General features: G+C 38.8%; 1 pseudogene across 1 annotated transcript; it reads right to left on the bottom strand.

Annotated features, from left to right (window-relative positions):
- Nucleotides 1–496: 496 nt before the first annotated feature.
- On the bottom strand, nt 497–22,161 carry LOC307070060 (ferritin light chain-like; annotated as a pseudogene). The gene is made up of 4 exons: nt 22,082–22,161; nt 21,738–21,805; nt 20,780–20,870; nt 497–1,021 (listed from the first exon to the last, which is right to left on the bottom strand). The product of its transcript is annotated as a ferritin light chain-like (transcript).
- Between the last annotated feature and the right edge of the window lie 562 nt (nt 22,162–22,723).

Here is a 22,723-nt window from a genome sequence, read left to right as displayed (position 1 = left end):
TTAGATTTAATATCTGATGACTAGCTGCATTGAAGCCAAGAGGTGGTTCACAAAGTTGCTGCACATTAGAATCACCTGGGGAACTCTGAGACCTCCCTGTGCCCAGGCTCCTGCCTAGACCTACTGAATCAAAATCTCTGGGGCTGGGACCCAGACACCAATGTTTTTCTTCAAAGCTCTTTAGGTAATTCAAACGAGCAGCAAAGCTTGAGAACCAGCCCAATAATGGGAACAAACTTACTTCACACAGATAAAGTGGGGCAATTCATATGTTAAAAGAACGTGAATATATGTATATATTTCTTTTTTTCGCTTTATTCTGTTTGTATTTCAAATAGGCTTTTTTTTTTCCTTCTGCAAAAAGCGTTATTGTTTCCATCTGGTCCAAGGCTTGGGAGAGGGCTCCAGGGCGGTTACAAAGCTGCCTAGTGGCTGCAGAGCGGGGCTTCAGGCAGAAGCTCTGATGCCAGAGGGTCTCCTCAGACGCGGCTGGACTTCAGAGACTCCTGTTTGGCTCGAGGGTGAGCCTTTCAAAGAGATAGTCGCCCAGCACAACCTGCGGACCAGCCAGCCTGCGGAGGTTGGTCAGGTGGTCGCCCATCTTCTGGATGAGTTTCACCTGCTCCTCCAGGAAGCGGCTCTCCAGGAAGTCACAGAGCTGGGAGTCTTCACGGGCAGGACCCAGGGCGCGCAGATCCGATAGTGCCTGGTTCCGATTCTTCTCCCTAAGAATGGCGGCTTCCACAGCATCCTGGGTTTTACCCCACTCATCCTGAGAAGGCTTCCGCGCATCCTGGAAGAGGGCGCGGCCGCAGCACTGGTTTTGCATTTTCAAGAGGCGCTGGGCGCCCTCACACTTCTCCTCAGCCAGTTGGCGAAAAATGTGGCCCATACTGTCCAGAGTCCCATTGTTGCTGTCGAAATAGATGCTCAGAGAGAGGTAAGTGTCCACAGATGCATGTTGAACAGGCGGTGGACGGCGGCCTCCACCTCGGTGGAATAATTCTGACGAACCTGGGAACTCGTGGTTGATCAGTGATAAGGAGCTAAGCTCAAAGAATGGTGTTGGCCTGTCCTGGAGGCTGAGGATAGCTGAGTGTCTGATTCCAAAGGTTGCGAAAGGAAGAAAGGTTGGAGGGTGGTCGGGGGCTGGAGCAAGGAGCGTCCCTGGGTCTGTTCATTCCAAACACTGTTGAAGCAAAAGACAGATCTGCAGGACTGCCGAACGCACTGCCTCAAATAGGCTTTGATATAAATGAACAAGAAGTCCAAGCAAGGACAAAACTTACCCTTCCTCCCACCAAAATAGCTGGTGATACTAGAATCTAGATCTGGGAAGGGATTCTTCCATTACTTTCTTAACATTCCAAGCCACTAGAGCAGTGGTTCTCAAAGTATGGTCACCTTGTAACCAAGCAGTACCCTATGGGGCCTTCCTAGGACAGACCCATCCCCCATATCCTCTATTGTAGTTTCTCTCTGAAGTACTCAGATAATAGTATCTCAGGCATATTTCTTGAGTTTTCAGACACTAAAAACCACCACCCAATGGAAGAAATGAACTCCTTGATGATCATGAGCACGTAGCCCCCAGACCTTCTGGCACCTAAGGATGGATAATGTTACCTGCCTTGTGGCCTCAACATCAGCCAATCAGAGGATTGTGCACGAGCTGATCACATGCCCTGGGATGTCCCTCCCTCACCTGGCCTTTAAAAATGCTTTGCTGAAATCCTTTGGAGATTTCAGGGGTTTTGGAACACGGACCACCCCTCTCCTTGCTCGATCCTGCAATAAACCTTTCTCTTCTCCAGACTCCAACCTTTAGGTTTGTTTGGCCTCACTGTGCTTCAGACACACGAACCTGCATTCGGTAACAAGCTGACCAGCTTTACCAGCGTCCCCTGATAATGTGTCAGATATTCAAGTTTTAGGGCCCTATCCAAGCCCTATGGAATCAGCAACTCTAGTGGGGCTCAGTGATCTCTGTTATAACAGGCCCTCCATATGATTTTTATTCACCTTAAAGTTTGAAGATATCTGCATTGTCAGCTGGCCAAAGCGTCCACCAGCAGGTGAAGGGGAGTGACGCCTGGAAGAGATAGGGAGTAGCCAAGGCAAGTACAGCAGCATTTGCCGTGGTAGTAATGGAGAATGCCTTTTCTCCACTGGTTGGCACAGACTAGTATCTGGGAGCAGTGGCAGGGTTATTTAGGATGCTTTACATTTCAATGTAGTGACCGCTGTCCTGGTTTGCCAGGGACTTCCCCTGTGTGAACACTTAAAATCTCATCCTGGCAAACCCCTTAGCCCTGGATTTGAAAAACTTAGGGAATAACATGAAATTTAGGGGAAACATGATCTAGGATTTGGGCAAGTCACAAGTGCTAATTAAAGCTAAGCAAGTATGGACAGCATCTAGCCTTCTTTACCCCTTTGTGGGAAGGTAAATCTGATTGGGTGAAAGGACTTATTGTTAAGAAATCTTTGTAGAAACATCCCCTGCTGCTTAGTCCGCTGGTTCTCAGTTCTGGCTAGACACTGGCATCGTCTGAGGAGATTTAAAATTATTTTATTGGTCTAGGATGACCAACAGTCAGTGTGAGGGTTTTTAAAAAGTGCTTCAGATGATTCTAATATGCAGCCAAATTTAGGTGCCACTGCTTAAGCTTTTGAACCACTGCTACATATTTTCACCTCATCTTCCTATGAGAATATCCAACTGTAGTTGAGGTTTGTTGTTTTTTCTTTTTCTTTTTTGAACTCTCTTATTATAAGATTTACTGTCTTAAATAAGATTGAATGTACAGAAAATCCTGCTAGTCCATCTGGTATAGCTAGACACTTAGAATAATATCGTTAAGATATATACCATTTAAGTACTGTGACTGGCCTTTTTAAAATTAACATATGCATTGAATTAGTACAATCTCTTTTGAAGTTGTCATGTTGGGGAGCTATACCTGTAATCTGCTGCCATTGCTAAATATCTGGACAACTCTTATTAGGAATTGTTTTTAAACATCTTTAGGGATTAAAACCAAGAGTGCTGTATTATTTGTACTGGGACCACAAAAACCTCACAAAGTTTCCCCACTGTACCTTCTACCCCCATCTCTAACCCTTGGCAACTTCTAATCTGTTCTCCATCTCCACAGTTTTGTTATTTTAAGAATAATATGTAAACATAATCATGAATTACTTAATCTTCGGAGATTGGCTTTTAAAAATTTTTTCTTCAGCATCATTCCCTTGAAGTTCATTTTAATTTTTGCATATATTAATAATTTGTTCCTTTTCGTTGCTCTGTAGTATTCTATCATAAGATTTTATCACAATTTGTTTCAACATTCATCCATTGAAAGACATTTGGGTAGTTGCCAGTTTTTGGCTATTATAAATAAAACTGCTATGAACATTTATGTGTAAGTTTCTGTGGGAACTTAATTAAGTTTTTGTTTCTTTTGGATAAATGCTCAAGAGTACAAGTACTGCGTTGTAGGGTGAATCTACTTTTAGGATTAAAAGAGACTGTCAAGCTGTTTCTCAGAGTGGCTAAACCATTTTATTTTCCCACCAGTGAGGTGATAAAACTTTTCTACGTACTCGCCAGCATTTGATGTTGTCACTATAATTTTAGTTATTCTCTGATATCTCATTATGGTCTTAATTTGCATTTCCCTAATGCTAATGATGTTGAGCATCTTTTCATGTGCTTCTTTGCCATGTGTATATTCTCTTCCATGAAATGTCTGTTCCTGTCTTCTGCCTATTTTCTAGTTGGATTTTTTTAAGTTGTTTGGAGAGTTCTTTGTATATTATAGATACAAGTCATCTGTCTCATATGGGATTTTCAAATATGTTTTCCCACTGTGTAATTTGAGTTTTCATCCACTTAAAAGGATCTTCTATGAAGCATTTTTAACTCATTTTGATGAGATCCAATTGATCAGTTTTTGCTTTTATTGATCATACTTTCGGTGTCAAGTCTAAGAATTATTCACCTAGTTCTAGATGCCAAAGATTTTCTCCTATTTCTTTTTCTAAAAATGTCCTGCTTTTACATTTCAGATTATGATCCACTTTGATTTAATTTTTGTGTAAGGTGTGGAGGTTTAGGTTAAGGTTCATTTTTTGTTTGTTTTTGTCGAGGGATGTCCAACTGTTTCAGTACCATTTTTTGAAATGTCTATTCTTCCTTGATAGCTTTTGCACTGCTGTCAAAAACAGGTTAAATGTATTTATGTCAGTCTATTTCTGGGTTCTCTATTCCATTCCATTGATCTATGTATCTACCGTCCAAAATTACTGCAAAGTCTTGAAATTGGGTGGATTAATTCCTCCCATTTTAATCTTCCTTTACAAATTGTTTTAGCTATTCTTCAGCCTCTTCTTACCATATAAATCTTAGAAAAAGCTTGTCTATATCCGCAAAAACCTTGAGGGCATTTTAAGAGTAATTGTGTTAAGCCTCTTGGGGAGAATTGACATCTTTATTATGTTGTGTTTTCTAATCCATGAACAAGGTATGTCTCCCTATTTGTTTGGGACTTTAACATTTTTCTTCATCAGCATTTTGTAATTTTCAGTATAGAGGTCCTATAAATGTCTTATTGGGCTTGTATTTAAGTATTTATTTAGGTCAGTTGTAAATGGCATCACATATTTTACTTTAAGCTTCTACACATTTGTTATTAATATATAATGTGATAAAATTGTGTTGATCTTGTACTCTAAAACATTTACAAACTAATATTATTTCTCAAGCTTTTTGTGGATTCCTTGGTATTTTCTCCATTTAGATTATCATCTCATCTTCAGACACAGACAGTTTTACTTTTCCTTAGGCAATATAATAGGATATATTACTATTCAACATTCAGTAGGATATATTCCTTCCTATTCAACATAGTAGGAATAGTCCTTTTATCTTTTCAATGAACTTTTTAAAAATTTAACTTTTAAATTTATGTATTTATTTATTTTTGCTTTATTTTCTTACTAGAACCTCCAGTAATATATTTAATAAAAGTGGTGAGAGTAGATATCCGTGCCTTGTTTCTGATCTTACAGAGAAAGCATTCAGTCTTTCACAGTTAAATATAATGTGGGTATAGGTTGTTTGTAGATCATCTTTATGAGTTTCAGTATGTTCCTTTTGTATTCCTAGTTTGCTTGGAGTTCTTTTTTCTTCTGTTTTTACAATCATGAATGGGATTGGATTTTGTCAAGTGCTTTCTCTGCATTATTGGATAGGATCACATGACTTTTCCCTTTAATCTGTTGGATATGGTGGATAACATTGTTTGATTTTCAAATATTTAACCAACTTTGCATAACTAGAATAAATGCCACTTGGTCATGGTATATTATTCTTTTTATATATTTCTGGATTTAATTTGCTAATATTTGGCAGAGGATTTTTACAGCCAATTTCATAAAAAATATTGGTCTGTAGTTTTCTTCTTTCTATCCTATCCCTGTCCGGTTTTGGTATCAAGGTAATACTGGCTTCATAAATTTAATTAGGAACTGTTCCTTCTACTTCTCTTTCTTCTCAAATCATGTAAAATTGGTGTTAATTCTTTATGTCTTGGGTAAAAGTGAAACATCTAAGCCTGAATATTCCTTTTGGGAGTTTTTAAATGAAAAATCAGTGTTTCTAATGGTTACAGGAAAATTGAGATTATCTATTTCATCTTGGCTGAGTTTTGGTAGTTTTGAGTGTAGAAGCATTGGCCCATTTCATCTACATTTTTGAATTTATAGTGTAGACTTGTTCATAACAACTTGTCCCTTATTAACCTGCAGGATATGTCATGGTATCCCTGGTTGCATTTCTGATATCTGTGATTTGTGCCATCCATCTTTTTATCTTTATCAGTCTTGCTAGATCTTTATTGATTAGGTTGTTTATTTCCAAAAACCAGCCTTTTGTTTCATTGATTTTTCCCCCCTATTTTCCTGTTTTCAGTTTCATGGATTTCTATTTCATCTTTATTATTTCCTTCTTTCTGCTTGTTTAGTGTTTTTTCCTCTTCCATTTTTACTGTTGTAATATAGAAAATTATATTATTGCTTTTTTTTTTTTTTTTTGCGGTACGCGGGCCGCTCACCGTTGTGGCCTCTCCCGCTGCGAGCACAGGCTCCGGACGCACAGGCCCAGCGGCCACGGCTCACGGGCCCAGCCGCTCCGCGGCACGTGGGATCCTCCCGGACCGGGGCACGAACCCGCGTCCCCTGCATCAGCAGGCAGACTTTCAACCACTGCGCCACCAGGGAAGCCCTAGATTATTGCTTTGAAATACTTTCTTTCCCAATTTAGTGCTATAAACTTCCCTTTCAGCATTGCTTTCACTTCATTCTGCAAACTTTGATCTGTTATATCTCCATTTTCTTTTATTCTATGCATTAAAAAATATTTCCTTGATGCTGTCTTTTTTACCCATGAGTTATTTGGAATTGTGATGTTTAGTTTTCACGTGACTGAAGACTTTCCTGTTGTCTTTCTGTTATTGATTTCTAGTCTGATTCCATTATGGCTAGAGAACATACTCTATGATTTTAATTCTTTTAAATCTGCTAATTTTTTTATGAATATATAAATGAAAGAAATAAGAAAACCTCTGAGTCTTAGCATCCAACACTTAGGCACATTACAATTTAAATCTGCTAAGGTTCTTTTTATTGCCCAGTATATAGTATATGAGTGAATATTCCATGGACACTTGAATATGTATTCTGCTGTTACTGAGTGTGTTCTTTAAATGTCAGTTATATCGTATTGATTGATGATGTTTTCATTTCTTCCATATTCTTGCTGATTTTTCTCTCTGGTAGTTCTATAAATTGCTGTGCTGAAGTCTCAAATAATAATTGTGGATTTAAAATTTTCTCCTTTTACTACTTTTTTCAGTGTTTGCTTCATGTATTTTGAAATTCTGTTGTTTGGTGCATACACATTTAGTATCATTAGGTCATCTAGGTGGATTATTCCTGTTATCTTTATGTAATGACCCTGTTTGCCCCTAATAATTTCCTTTTCTCTGAAGGCTACTTTATCTGATATTAATATAGCCATTCCTACTTTTTCTGATTAACGTTCACATGATATATCATTATCTTCCTTTTACTTTGAACTACCTATATCATGATGTTTAAAGTAAACTTCTTATAGACAGTATATAGTTGGATCATGCTTGTGAATTTTTAATCTACTCTTCCAATCTCTGTCTTTGACTTGGTTATTTAGATCATTTACAGTTAATGTAATTATTGCTATGTTAAAGATTAGGTCTACCATTTTATTTTTTGTTTTGTCTTTTACCTTAGTTTCTCAATCTTGTGTTTCTGTTATTTTGCCTTCTTGTGGGTTACTTAAACATTTTTTAATAAGTCCATTTTAATTTAATTTATTTATAATCATTTGTGTGTACTGTTTGTATAGTTTTCTTAGTGGTTGCTTTTGGCATCACAGTATACGTATGTAACTTACCATAGCCTACTGGAATCAGTGTTTTATTACTTCAAGTGAAGTTTCAAAATTTTACTTCCATTTAGTCTCTTAATATTCCCCAGTTTTAAAGTATGATTTTCTGTAGTATTTCCTTTCTCTACATTGAGAACCACATCAGATGGTGTCATAATATTTGCTTTGACCATCAGATAGTATTTAAGAAACTCATGAGGCTAATGATCGTCTCTTATATTTACCCCATTTGTTTTCACCCATTCCATTGTTCCCCTTTCCTTTCTGAAGTTCCCAGTCTTCTGTTGTTGTTTTTTTTATGTTTTCATAACATTAGGTGATGTCTGAGCTTTCCAGTGCCATTGGATATGAGTTTCAGGAAACACTGAGTCTGGCTCACTGAATGCTGCTGAGTTGGAGGGTTTGTATATGTTGGGCCTGTTTGGCGCAGCAGGTGCTAGCAGATTAGACTAATGTTGATGGGACTAGTGCCACAGGAGGATGGGTTCCCATTCAGGCTATGCTGCTGCTACAGTAGATCAAGTCCCCCTCTACCCCAAGTGTGGGGCAGTGACCTGCTGCTGTCACTGCTTTGTATTAGGCTGCTTTTGCCTCAGGTGTGTGGTGGGATCCCTTGGAACCTGCTGCTGCTGTCAATCACAAGGTTAAATTCATTTCAGAAATACTTAAGTATAAATATATAGCCTGGCTCCTGTAGGACCCCTGTAATAGTTTTTATTTTTATTTTTATTTTATTTTTTTATTAGTTTCTGCTTCATAACAAAGTGAATCAGTCATACATGTACATCCGTTCCCACATCCCTTCCCTCATGCATCTCCCTCCCTCCCACCCTCCCCATCCCACCCCTCCAGGCGGTCACAAAGTACCGAGCTGATCTCCCCGTGCTCTGCGGCTGCTTCCCACTATCTATCTACCTCACGTTTGGTAGTGTATACATGTCCATGCCTCTCTTTCGCTTTGTCACAGCTCACACTTCCCCCTCCCCATATCCTCAAGTCCATTCTCAAGTAGGTCTGTGTCTTTATTCCCGTTTTACCCCTAGGTACTTCATGACATTTTTTTTTTTAATTCCATATATATGTGTTAGCATACGGTATTTGTCTTTCTCTTTCTGACTTACTTCACTCTGTATGACAGACTCTAGGTCTATCCACCTCATTACAAATAGCTCAGTTTCGTTTCTTTTTATGGCTGAGTAATATTCCATTGTATATATGTGCCACATCTTCTTTATCCATTCATCCGATGATGGACACTTAGGTAGTTTTCAGCTCCGGGCTATTGTGAATAGAGCTGCAATGAACATTTTGGTACATGTCTCTTTTTGAATTATGGTTTTCTCAGGGTATATGCCTAGTAGTGGGATTGCTGGATCATATGGTAGTTCTATTTGTAGTTTTTTAAGGAACCTCCATACTGTTCTCCATAGTGGCTGTACCAATTCACATTCCCACCAGCAGTGCAAGAGTGTTCCCTTTTCTCCACACCCTCTCCAGCATTTATTGTTTCTAGATTTCTTGATGATGGCCATTCTGACTGGTGTGAGATGATATCTCATTGTAGTTTTGCTTTGCATTTCTCTAATGATTAATGATGTTGAGCATTCTTTCATGTGTTTGTTGGCAGTCTGTATATCTTCTTTGGAGAAATGCCTATTTAAGTCTTCTGCCCATTTTTGGATTGGGTTCTTTGTTTTTTTGCTATTGAGCTGCATGAGCTGCTTATAAATTTTGGAGATCAATCCTTTGTCAGTGGCTTCATTTGCAAATATTTTTTCCCATTCTGAGGGTTCTCTTTTGGTCTTCTTTATGGTTTCCTTTGCTGTGCAAAAGCTTTGAAGTTTCATTAGGTCCCATTTGTTTATCTTTGTTTTTATTTCCATTTCTCTAGGAGGTGGGTCAAAAAGGATCTTGCTGTGATTGATGTCATAGAGTGTTCTGCCTATGTTTTCCTCTAAGAGTTTGATAGTTTCTGGCCTTACATTTAGGTCTTTAATCCACTTTGAGCTTATTTTTGTGTATGGTGTTAGGGAATGATCGAATCTCATTCTTTTACATGCCCCTGTCCAGTTTTTGCAGCACCACTTATTGAAGAGGCTGTCCTTTCTCCACTGTACATTCCTGCCTCCTTTATCAAAGATAAGTTGACCATATGTGCGTGGGTTTATCTCTGGGCTTTCTATCCTGTTCCATTGATCTATCATTCTGTTTTTATGCCAGTACCACACTGTCTTGATTACTGTAGCTTTGTAGTATAGTCTGAAGTCAGGCAGCCTGATTCCTCCAGCTCCGTATTTCGTTCTCAAGATTGCTTTGGCTATTCGGGGTCTTTTGTTTTTCCAAACAAATTTTGCAATTTTTTGTTCTACTTCTGTGAAAAATGCCAGTGGTAGTTTGATAGGGATTGCATTGAATCTGTAGATTGCTTTGGGTAGTAGAGTCATTTTCACAATATTGATTCTTCCAATCCAGGAGCATGGTATATCTCTCCATCTATTTGTATCATCTTTAATTTCTTTCATCAGTGTCTTATAATTTTCTGCATACAGGTCTTTTGTCTCCTTAGGTAGGTTTATTCCTAGATATTTTATTCTTTTTGTTGCAATGGTAAATGGGAGTGTTTTCTTGATTTCATTTTCAGATTTTTCATCATTAGTGTACAGGAATGCCAGAGATTTCTGTGCATTAATTTTGTATCCTGCTACTTTACCAAATTCATTGATTAGCTCTAGTAGTTTTCTGGTAGCAGCTTTAGGATTCTCTATGTATAGTATCATGTCATCTGCAAACAGTGACAGCTTTACTTCTTCTTTTCCAATTTGGATTCCTTTTATTTCCTTTTCTTCTCTGATTGCTGTGGCTAGAACTTCCAAAACTAGGTTGAATAAGAGTGGTGAGAGTGGGCAGCCTTGTCTTGTTCCTGATCTTAGTGGAAATGGTTTCAATTTTTCACCATTGAGGACAATGTTGGCTGTGGGTGTTTCATATATGGCGTTTATTATGTTGAGGAAAGTTCCCTCTATGCCTACTTTCTGCAGGGTTTTTATCATAAATGGGTGTTGAATTTTGTCAAAAGCTTTCTCTGCATCTATTGAGATGATCATATGGTTATTCTCCTTCAACTTGTTAATATGGTGTATCACATTCATTGATTTGCGTATATTGAAGAATCCTTGCATTCCTGGAATAAACCGCACTTGATCATGGTGTATGATCCTTTTAATGTGCTGTTGGATTCTGTTTGCTAGTATTTTGTTGAGGATTTTTGCATCTATGTTCATCAGTGATATTGGCCTGTAGTTTTCTTTCTTTGTGACATCCTTCCCTGGTTTTGGTACCAAGGTGATGGTGGCTTTGTAGAATGAGTTTGGTAGTTTTCCTTCCTCTGATATTGTTTGGAAGAGTTTGAGAAGGATGGGTGTTAGCTCTTCTCTAAATGTTTGGTAGAATTCGCCTGTGAAGCCATCTGGTCCTGGGCTTTTGTTTGTTGGAAGATTTTTAATCACAGTTTCAATTTCAGTGCTTGTGATTGGTCTGTTCATATATTCTATTTCTTCCTGATTCAGTCTTGGCAGGTTGTGCATTTCTAAGAATTTGTCCATTTCTTCCAGGTTGTCCATTTTATTGGCATAGAGTTGCTTGTAGTAATCTCTCATGATCTTTTGTATTTCTGCAATGTCAGTTGTTACTTCTCCTTTTTCATTTCTAATTCTATTGATTTGAGTCTTCTCCCTTTTTTTCTTGATGAGTCTGGCTAATGGTTTGTCAATTTTGTTTATCTTCTCAAAGAACCAGCTTTTAGTTTGGTTGATCTTTGCTATCGTTTCCTTCATTTCTTTTTCATTTATTTCTGATCTGATCTTTATGATTTCTTTCCTTCTGCTAACTTTGGGGGTCTTTTGTTCTTCTTTCTCTATTTGCTTTAGGTGCAGGGTCAGGTTGTTTACTCGAGATGTTTCCTGTTTCTTAAGGTGGGATTGTATTGCTATAAACTTTCCCCTTAGAACTGCTTTTGCTGCATCACATAGGTTTTGGGTCGTCGTGTCTCCATTGTCATTTGTTTCTAGGTATTTTTTAATTTCCTCTTTGATTTCTTCAGTGATCACTTCGTTATTGAGTAGTGTATTGTTTAGCCTCCATGTGTTTGTATTTTTTACAGATCTTTTCCTCTAATTGATGTCTAGTCTCATAGCATTGTGGTCGGAAAAGATACTTGATACAATTTCAATTTTCTTAAATTTACCAGGGCTTGATTTGTGACCCAAGATATGATCTATCCTGGAGAATGTTCCATGAGCACTTGAGAAAAATGTGTATTCTGTTGTTTTTGGATGGAATGTCCTATAAATATCAACTAAGTCCATCTTGTTTAATGTATCATTTAAAGCTTGTGTTTCCTTATTTATTTTCATTTTGGATGATCTGTCCATTGGTGAAAGTGGGGTGTTAAAGTCTCCTACTATGATTGTGTTACTGTCAATTTCCCCTTTTATGGCTGTTAGTATTTGCCTTATGTATTGAGGTGCTCCTATGTTGGGTGCATAAATATTTACAATTGTTATATCTTCTTCTTGGATCGATCCCTTTATCATTATGTAGTGTCCTTCTTTGTCTCTTCTAATAGTCTTTATTTTAAAGTCTATTTTGTCTGATATGAGAATTGCTACTCCAGCTTTCTTTTGATTTCCATTTGCATGGAATATCTTTTTCCATCCCCTACTTTCAGTCTGTATGTGTCTCTAGGTCTGAAGTGGGTCTCTTGTAGACAGCATATATATGGGTCTTGTTTTTGTATCCATTCAGCCAATCTGTGTCTTTTGTGGGAGCATTTAGTCCATTTACATTTAAGGTAATTATTGATATGTGTGTTCCTATTCCCATTTCCTTAATTGCTTTGGGTTTGTTATTGTAGGTATATTCCTTCTGCTGTGTTTCTTGCCTAGAGAAGTTCCTTTAGCATTTGTTGTAAAGCTGGTTTGGTGGTTCTGAACGCTCTGAGCTTTTGCTTGTCTCTAAAGGTTTTAATTTCTCCATCAAATCTGAATGAGATCCTTGCTGGGTAGAGTAATCTTGGTTGCAGGTTTCTCTCCTTCATCACTTTAATTATGCCCTGCCACTCCCTTCTGGTTTGTAGAGTTTCTGCTGAGAGGTCAGCTGTTATCCTGATGGGGATTCCCTTGTGTGTTATTTGTTGTTTTTCCCTTGCTGCTTTTAATATGATTTCTTTGTGTTTAATTTTTGACAGTTTGATTAATATGTGTCTTGGCGTATTTCTCCTTGGATTTATTCTGTATGGGACTCTCTGTGCCTCCTGGACTTGATTAACTATTTCCTTTCCCATATTAGGGAAGTTTTCAACTATAATCTCTTCAAATATTTTCTCAGTCCCTTTCTTTTTCTCTTCTTCTTCTGGAACCCCTATAATTCGAATGTTGGTGCGTTTAATGTTGTCCCAGAGGTCTCTGAGACCGTCCTCTGTTATTTTCATTCTTTTTTCTTTATTTTGCTCTGCATCAGTTATTTCCACTATTTTATCTTCCACCTCACTTATCCGTTCTTCTGCCTCAGTTATTCTGCTATAGATCCCATCTAGAGTATTTTTCATTTCATTTATTGTGTTTTTTTTTTTTTTTTTTTTTTTTTTTTGCGGTAGGCGGGCCTCTCACTGTTGTGGCCTCTCCCCTTGCGGAGCACAGGCTCCGGAGCACAGGCTCAGTGGCCACGGCTCACGGGCCCAGCCGCTCCGCGGCACGTGGGATCCTCCCAGACCTGGGCACGAACCCGCGTCCCCTGCATCGGCAGGCGGACCCTCAACCACTGCGCCACCAGGGAAGCCCCATTTATTGTGTTTTTAATCGATGCTTGATTCATCTTTAGTTCTTCTAGGTTCTTGTTAAATGTTTCTTGCATGTTGTCTATTCTATTTCCAAGATTTTGGATCTTGGAAATAGAATCTTGGATCAGCTTTACTATCATTATTCTGAATTCTTTTTCAGGTAGACTGCCTATTACCTCTTCATTTGTTAGGTCTGGTAGGTTTTTATCTTGCTCCTTCACCTGTTGTGTGTTTTTCTGCCTTCTCATTTTGCTTATGTTACTGTGTTTGGGGTCTCCTTTTTGCAGGCTGCAGATTCGTAGTTCCCGTTGTTTTTGGTGTCTGTCTCCCGTGGCTAAGGTTGTTTCAGTAGGTTGTGTAGGCTTCCTGGTGGGGGGGGACTAATGCCTGTGTTCTGGTGGTTGAGGCTCGATCTTGTCTTTCTGGTGGACAGGTCCATGTCTGGTGGTGTGTTTTGGGGTGCCTGTGGCTTATTATGTTTTTAGGTAGCCTCTCTGCTAATGAGTGGGGTTGTGTTCCTGCCTTGCTAGTTGCTTGGCATAGGGTGACCAGCACTGTATCTTGGTGGTCGTTGACTGAAGCTGGGTGCTGGCGTTGAGATGGAGATCTCTGGGACATTTTCGCTGCTTGATATTATGTGGAGCTGGGAGGTCTCTTGTGGACCCGTGTCCTGAAGTTGGCTCTCCCACTTCAGAGGCACAGCACTGACTCCTGGCTGCAGCACCAAGAGCCTTTCATCCACCCGGCTTGTGTCTCAAATACCATTCTATACCATGCTGGGAAAGCTGTGGATTCCTTGAGGGTATTTGTCTTGATTTCTGTCGTCCAATTTCCTTTTCACTGACTCCTTTTTGCTTAGCCGGCATGTAAAAGGGTACCAAGAAGGTGGCAGCAGGCACAATAAATCTCTTTAAAAGACTCCTGGACCCCTTGCCTGTAATAGTTTTTTATTGCTTTCATACAAATTACCACAAGTATAGTGACTCAAAACAATGTAAATTTATTACCTTACAAGTCTGACATTGGTCTCAATTGAGTAAAGTACAAGTGTTGGCAGGATCGACAGATGAATGGATAAAGATGTGGCACATATATACAATGGAATATTACTTAGCCATAAAAAGAAATGAAATTGAGTTACTTATAATGAGGTGGATTGACCTAGAGACTGTCATACAGAGTGAAGTAAGTCAGAAAGAGAAAAACAAATACCGTATGCTAACACATATATATGGAATCTAAAAAAAAAGAAAAAGTGGTTATGAAGAACCTAGGGGGCAGGGCAGGAATAAAGACGCAGCCATAGAGAGAGGACTTGTGGACACAGGGAGGGGGAAGGGTGATCTGGGATGAAGTGAGAGAGTGGCATGGACATATATACACTACCAAATGTAAAATAGATAGCTAGTGGGAAGCAGCCACAAAGCACAGGGAGACCAGCTCTGTGCTTTGTGTCCACCTACAGGGGTGCGATCGGGAATGGAGGGTGGTAGGGAGATGCAAGAGGGAGGAGATATGGGGATATATGTATATGTATAGCTGATGCACTTTGTTATGAAGCAGAAACTAACACACCATTGTAAATCAGTTATACTCCAATATAGATGGTTAAAAAAGAAAAAAAAAAGTGTTGGCAGAGCTACATTCTTTTCTGGAGGCTCTTAGGGGTGTTTCTGTTCCCTGGACTTTATCCGCTTCCAGCGGTCCCTTGTAGTCCTTGACTCAGAGTCCCCTTTCTCCACCTACAAAACCCAAAATGTTGCATCTCTCTGATTCTGCTTCTATTAGGACATCTCTCTCTTTCTCTTTCTACAGTTGGGAATGGTTTTCTACTTTTAAGGACTCATGCAATTAGATTTGTTCCATGAGGTAATCCAGGATATTCTTTCTATCTCAAGGTCTATAACTTCAGTCATATCTGCAAAGTCCTCTTCACCATGTGAGGTAACACATTAATAGGTTCTAGGGATTAGGGTGAGGGCATTTTTAGGAGCCATTATGCTGCCTACCACACCCTTAACAAGTGACCTTGAGAAAATTACTGAGATTTTTTAAAGCCTTACTTTCCTCAAACATAAAATGGACAGAAAGCTAACTAGTTAATATCATGAAAGTGAAACAGTATATATGAAATCATCTAATTCAAAAAATAAGATTTCTTCTTTTTCTTTATGATTTACATGATTCTCAGAGTTCAGTTCCTTGAAGAGTTACTTTTTTTTAAACAGAACTAAGGAATTTCAGGGTTCAGGTGCTGTAAGATTGTCTGAATTATCTGAGTAACAATTAGCTAAGCACAGGTGTAAAGCATTTGATTTACTCCCTGGTTTTTTTTATCTTCTCATCCCAATAAATGCCTATCCCTTTTCTAGCTCCAGCCAGTAGAGTCAGAGCTTGTTTTACTGTTTAACTAAAGTTCAATTTAAATTCTCTCTACATCTCCAGATTCTCAGCCCTGGTTGCATATTATAATCACCTGGGGAGATTTCAAGAACTACTGATGCCAAATTTCTACCTATCATGGATATTTGAGGAGGGACCTGGAATGAAATGCTCTAGCTTATGGTTTTTGGAACCAAATCATAGTCTACACTGAGCCAAATTATTTGCGAGATCACCTCTAAAAAGGAATTTATCTGTGGTGACTAATGCTCTTCCTTTGTCAGTATGCTTGATTTGTCCCTCTTTGGGGGAAAAAAAGAGGGGGAAAAACCCCCCAGCAGTTGTGCTCCCTGAATTATAACCCGATGCTGTGGAATTAGTGTTGGTTTAGAGTGCACATCTTCGGATACCCATTCTCTCTCCTGCTTCCTTGCATGAACTTATATCCTTGGGCAGTGTTTCATCCACCACCCTCTTTTGCTTCTAATCTTAGCAAGTAAAGTCTCCCCTTAATGAAACAGCATTTCATGAGGCTTACTGGGAGCGTAGGTCTGTTCCAGACCTATCCTATGTTAGCTAAAGCAGATATAAGTGATGTATTTTTGGTATTCATCCTTGTGGGTTGCAAAGAGAAGACAGAATTTTATCCTTTAGGTGTCATCTGACTGGACAAATGGGCTCTTTCCCTCTGCTGCCTACCATGTAAAAACCTGAGGGTGTTACCTCTAGAAGGTATCTTCTAGTTATCAAAATAGTTCAGATAAGTCAAATTTCTCAGTAAAAGATGACAAAACTATGGCTTAGGTGGTTAATTTTCTATGTCAATTTGTCTGGGCCACCATGCCCAGTTATTTGGTCAGATATTATTCTGGATATTTCTGTGATGGTGTTTTCGTGTTTTTTACAATTTTTATTTATTTATTTATTTATTTATTTATTTATTTATTTATTTATATTTTTGGCTGCATTGGGTCTTCGTTGTCACACGTGGGCTTTCTCTATTTGCAGCAAGCGAGGGCTACTCTTTGTTGTGGTGTGCAGGCTTCTCATTGCGGTGGCTCCTCTTGTTGCAGAGCATGGGCTCTAGGTGCACGGGCTCAGTAGCTGTGGTGCACAGGCTTATTTGCTCCACGGCACATGGGATCTTCCCAGACCAGGGCTCAAACCTGTGTCCCCTGCATTTGCAGGCGGATTCTTAACCACTGCGCCACCAGGGTAGTCTCTGTGATGGTGTTTTTGGATGAAATTCATATTTACATTGGTGTTGGACTTTGAGTAAAGCAGATTATCCTCCATAGTATGGGTGCGCCTCATCCAATCAGTTGAAGCTCTTAATAAAACAAAGACTGACCTCGCTGTCGCAAAAAGGAATTCTGCAAGAAGACTTACAGAAATTGAACTGCAACTCTTCCTAGAGTCTCTAGACAGCCTAAGCTGCAGATTTTGAATTGACCAAGCCTCTATTATTGTGTGAACCAATTGTTTAAAATCTCTCTCTCTCTTTCTCTATCTTTATATAGATATGGATATAGATCTAGGTATCAATATTGATATCTAGATCTATATCTATCAATATATATGGGCACATTGTATACACATGCTGTTGGTTCTGTTTTTCTGGAGAAGCTTGACTAATATAGTGGCCCATATAAATAAAAGGATGAACCCAAGTTCACCCAGGTAGAAAGTAGTACAATGAGAACTGGAACTTAAGGCTTCATGACTCATTCAGCTGTGAACACTGACCCAGAACTGGGGTCCGCAAACTCTGGCCCACTGATCAGATCTCGCTTGACTCCTGGTTTTGTACATAACATTTTGCTTGAACACAGCCACACCCATTCATTAACGTATGGTGCATGGCTGTTTCTGTGCCACAGCAGCAGACAGGCAGTTGCAACGGAGAGGTATGGTACACAAAATCCAAAATATTTACTACCTGACCCTTTACAGAAAAGACCTGCTGACCCTTGCTCTAGGATGCCATCTGATTTCTGATAACACAGAGGAGAATAATTCATGCACATTGGGGTTGATTGTTAATCTCATGTCCTCCTTAGGTCAAAGAACTCTTAAATGCTCACCCTTGCAATAGCCAGCTTGGGGAGCATTGTCTGAGGATGCAGAAATATTTCTTGCCAGGTCTTTCCAATCCACACTGCTCCCTGACTATGGTTCTTAAAACCTATTTTTAAAAAATTTTTTATTGGAATATAGTTGATTTACAGTGTTGTGTTAATTTCACGTGTACAGCAAAGTGAATCTGTTATACATATACATATATCCACTTTTATTTTTTTTTAGAGTCATTTCCAAATAGCCCGTTATAGAGTATTGAGTGGAGTTCCCTGTGCTAATAAGAAGAGCAGGTTCTTATTAGTTATCTATTTTATGTATAGCAGTGTGTATATTTCAGCCCCAATCTCCCAATTTAGCCTCCCCACCACAATCCCCTGGTAACCCTAAGTTTGTTTTCTGCATCCCTGCCTCTACTTCTAAAACCTGTCTATTTTAACCAACTACCACTCATTGCTTACTGTCTCTGGCTTCATGTACTTCATAATAAATCTACCTCTTGTTCAATCCTGGATGACATGTTCCAAGGACTGAGATAATATCTTATTCTACATAACTTGTCCTTGATATTGTCTAACTTGGGGTCTTTATCTATGTCCCAAAGAAGACAGTCACACTCTGTCTTCTAGTACTACTAATAATACCACATTTTATGGCATGAATTTGACCCAATGCACTGAACTATCCCTTTAGAAACTGTATGCAACCTGTCACTGGGTTTTAGCACCGGGATAGAGCTCAAATTAGTGTTCATATTTAAACAAATCTACTTGACCAGAAACTTTTTGTCTCACCATTTATTTTATGACACAAGTAACTTCTCTCTTTGCATCTATGATGTAAATATTTTTAGTTTCCTAAATTATCTGCAAAATTATTTAGAGCTTCCATTTCAGTAGGCATTGGAATTGCTGTGTTATGACTATTTCATTATTTTATTTCCAAATGTTAAAATAGGCTTCAAGCTTTGGCCAGGAGTAGACAGGAAAGGGTTTTAAAAGAAATGAAGAATGGGAAAGACTTCTGATGCAACGGAGACTTAATAAAGATTTGATTTTGAATCAAGAATTTATAATAAAGGTTTGATTTTGAATCAATAAGTTATGTCATTGCAAAATAGCTCCCTGGTAAAATTCCATTCTTTTGTAATCATTAAGTACAGAAATTAACCATCAAAATATGCAGTGATCTTTTTCATTTTCTAAAAACAAACCTATATCTAGATGAGAGGAGAATTCATTTCATAACTCAGGCTCTGGACTTACGACTCCAAGTCCTGTTTTCTTTCAACCATGCCTGCTAAGTTTCTGTCTAACTTCTTGAGCATGAGGTAATGGCTTCAGCTTTCATCTCCTTACTCAGTATATAGCTTGGTGACTAAGAGTAAGGGATTTAAACCTTGAGAACTTGGGTTCCAATCTTGACTCTAAAATTTACTTGTTGAGTACTCTTGAGCATGTTATCTGTTTTTGCCTCAGTTTTCTCATCTATAATATAGAGATAACATTACTTCTCTCAGCGCGTTGCTATGAGGGTTAAAAGAGAAAATTCACACAATGCAAGAATTTATCAGTTCTTGGGACACAATAAATACCGAAAAGAAATGTTAGCCATTATCAAGGGCCCCTCATTTTATGGATAATATAGATTAGTTTATATAGGTCTAATATTTACATATACATAAATATTTTGTACCTATATGTGTGTATACGTTCTTCTTAGAAATTGAGCAGTCAACATTCACATCTAAAAGTATGTGCTGTGTGAAATGTAGATCTCCTGTGTACAGACACAGTGCTTTAGTTATCTATTGCTACATAATAAAGAAGTCCAAACTTAGTGGTGAAATAAACTAAAATTTTAATATGTGCCCAGATTCTGTGGGTCAGCAATTCAAACAGTACGCAGAGGAGATGGCTTGTCTCTACTCTGTGACTGATGTCTGAAACCTCAGTCATGAGGATTCAAATGGCTGGGGCTGCAATCATCTAGATCATTTTAATTCACATGTCTGGCCCTTGAGATGGGATGACTTGAACACTGCACCCAACAAGGACTGTTGCCTGGAGTGCCTATAGATGGCTGCCCATGTGGCTTGGACTTCTCATAACGTGGTCGTTAGGATTCAAGATAGAGTATCCCAAGAATGAGCGTTCAGGGTTGAAGCATTCCAGGAGAATCATGCAAAAGCTGCATGACCTTTTATGACCTAGTCTTAGATGTTACATAGCATCACTTTATACTATTGCAGGCGTTGGAGACCTTTTTCCATAAAGTGTCAGACGGTCAATATTTTAGGCTTTACACGCCATACAGTCTCTTTTGCAACTACTTAGCTCCGCTGCTGTGATGTGAAAACAGACACAAACAATACATATACTAAGGAACATGGCTGTGTTCCAATAAAGCTTCATTTATAAAAGCCGGTAGAGGCCTAGATTTGGCCCACCAGCCATAATTTACTGACCCCTGCTCTATTGTTTGAAGCCATGGAAAGCCTGCCCAAATTCAAGGGAAAATGCCCACATCTGGATGTGAAGAATGGCAACGAATCTGAGACCTTGTATTAAAACCACTACATATGGGATACTTAGAAGAAGATCTGTCTGCATACCTTGTTTCTCCCATGTATGGTGGATATGAGGTATTGGCACATGTTACATCTCTGTAAGCCTGGGTCAAGGTCAAAGTTGGAATGTGAACTCAATGACCTTGATTTCTGGAATAATTGGTAACTCTACTTATGATATCCTTACACTCCTTACCCATATAAATACACCACAAAAGATAGATTTCAAGTAAAGAGTTGCTTTATGGCAGATTTTTATTATGTCTCCATTGACTGAATTATTCCATTTTGGTTAGAAACATGAGTTTTGTTTCTTTCCTAAAGAGATCTGCAAGTTTTCAGATGTGGCATTTCATTCTAATGAGAGGATGATGTAGGTTTTTATAAACAGAAAAAGCAGGGCAGGCTGAGTTCACTCAGATCATACCAATGCTTACAGGAATAACCGAAACTGGAACACAGGCTTCCAGGTTTTCCTGTCCTGTGCTCTTTCCGGTAGGTGCCATTGTCTGCTGGGCCTGGCAGTAATAAGTTTTGACCTTTACCTCTCTACGCTATTGTGAAGTGGTTTTGGGCTTTGTTAGCTTTCTTATGAGTTTGTACTAAATTGTGTCCATAAAGTAGGCTGAATTCCTCAGGGAAGGATGATAGCTGTTACTGTGTTATTACTGCAAATGTTGTGTTGGTTACTTTTTTTTCTTTTCTTTTGTCCAGTTGTATCCTGAACTTAAAAGTTATATTATCTGAAATGAACAATGTGCATCTGGTGGAAAACACTAATTTAAGGGATGAAAATTCCTGATGATTGCTTCAGTCAACCCTTAATACACACTGAGCTTCATTAGTAAATAGACAACTCTCAGACCTTTCCCTTGGAAGAGGTCGCATAATCAGGCTTTGTGTTGATTTCGCATTCTGTTCGTTAGAGACAGAACAAAGTAGAATAATTGGCTGGTACAGGGAAAGCAGAAAGAACTTTCTTCTATTTTGGTGATGCATCCCGTAATAAGGGTTGAAAATGAGACTGGAGGTAAAAACGTGAAACTCAGAAGAGCAAAGGAGACAGGATATTGTTTCTTTGAAAATATTCTTTCAGTGTTGGCCCAGATGAAATATGAAGCTGAGGAAATTTTTTTTTAAATGATGATTTTTGTGTTAACAATGTGAGTGTGGAATTAGTAAGAATCAGAAAGCAAGCATCCTTTTCCACCAAGGACTTGGGAGCAAGTGAAACCATAAATACTCCCGGTTCTTGGAAACCCTTTTGGAGCAGTAATCAGAGAAGGGTAAAGGCAAAGCCTCAGAGCAGAGGTGTTCAGAGCAAAGGGATAGGAGGAGAACAAAAGGAGAGTGGATATTTTTAGAGCTGTCATTTTGAAATTTACCTGCTTCTGATTCAGTGCTGCTTTGCGACTGTGTTGATCCCGTGGAAATCCTCAAAGCAGGAGCAGCCCTATTTTAAAATAATAAGGTTAGAGCAAGTGACTTGAATCCAGGTCTCTTTAGCTCAAGAGGACAGAGGAGAGTGTGAGGAAAGAGTGAGGCCACAAGGAATTGTTCACTGGGTACATTTTCCCCAAACCTCACTAACTGGGAGAAACTGACCACTGGATTATGTGGCTTGAAGGAAAGCAAAAATGTTGAAAGCAAAGAGTGTGGAGCTTGTTTAGAAAGCAAGCTCTATCATTTGGTCACCTGCTGATGATAATAGCATTGGCTGAGTCCTGACCATTTGCAATGAAGGCACTTCTGTAGGTCATAAGTTCCAGGAGGGCCAGAACTGAGTACGTCTGTTTCAGCATTTAGCATGGTTTAGCATCTTAGAGCCCGGTACATTATTGGCATATAGTAGACTTAAAAATGAATATTTGTGGATTGTCTGAATGAGTGGATGGATGTGTGTGATTCATATCCTATTTGCAGGTCCTATGCCCTACAGTGGATTTTCAGTGTCAGATTGTGAACGTATTTATGATGGGGATTGGCATTGTTCCCTATCTAATGGATAAAGATTACACATCAAAGGACTTTACATTGACATCCCAAAAACCTCATAGGAATTACTTAACAAAAAAATAAAATTGGATTCTGTATAATTTCTAATTTATAAGCTGGCCAGACCACTGGTATTTCTGCCAGTCCTCTGGTAGTTCCGATGATGTCCCCCTGATAACCCAGGCATAATCAGAATGGCTTTAGGATTTGGGAGCCAAAATTTTCCTCAGTATTTACTGCTTTGCTAGTCCATTTAAGAAAATGGACTATTGAAAAAATAGCTTCAGACACAATGTGGCATTTTATGATTTAGCATAAAATCTGAGAAATATAGAGGTTATCTGAAGCCTGCAATGGTAAAGTTCCCTCTGCTATT

This window comes from Hyperoodon ampullatus (genome assembly GCF_949752795.1).
Source record: "Hyperoodon ampullatus genome assembly, contig: scaffold_370, whole genome shotgun sequence".
Lineage (NCBI taxonomy): Eukaryota > Metazoa > Chordata > Mammalia > Artiodactyla > Ziphiidae > Hyperoodon > Hyperoodon ampullatus.
This window is presented reverse-complemented; position numbering and strand designations above follow the sequence as displayed.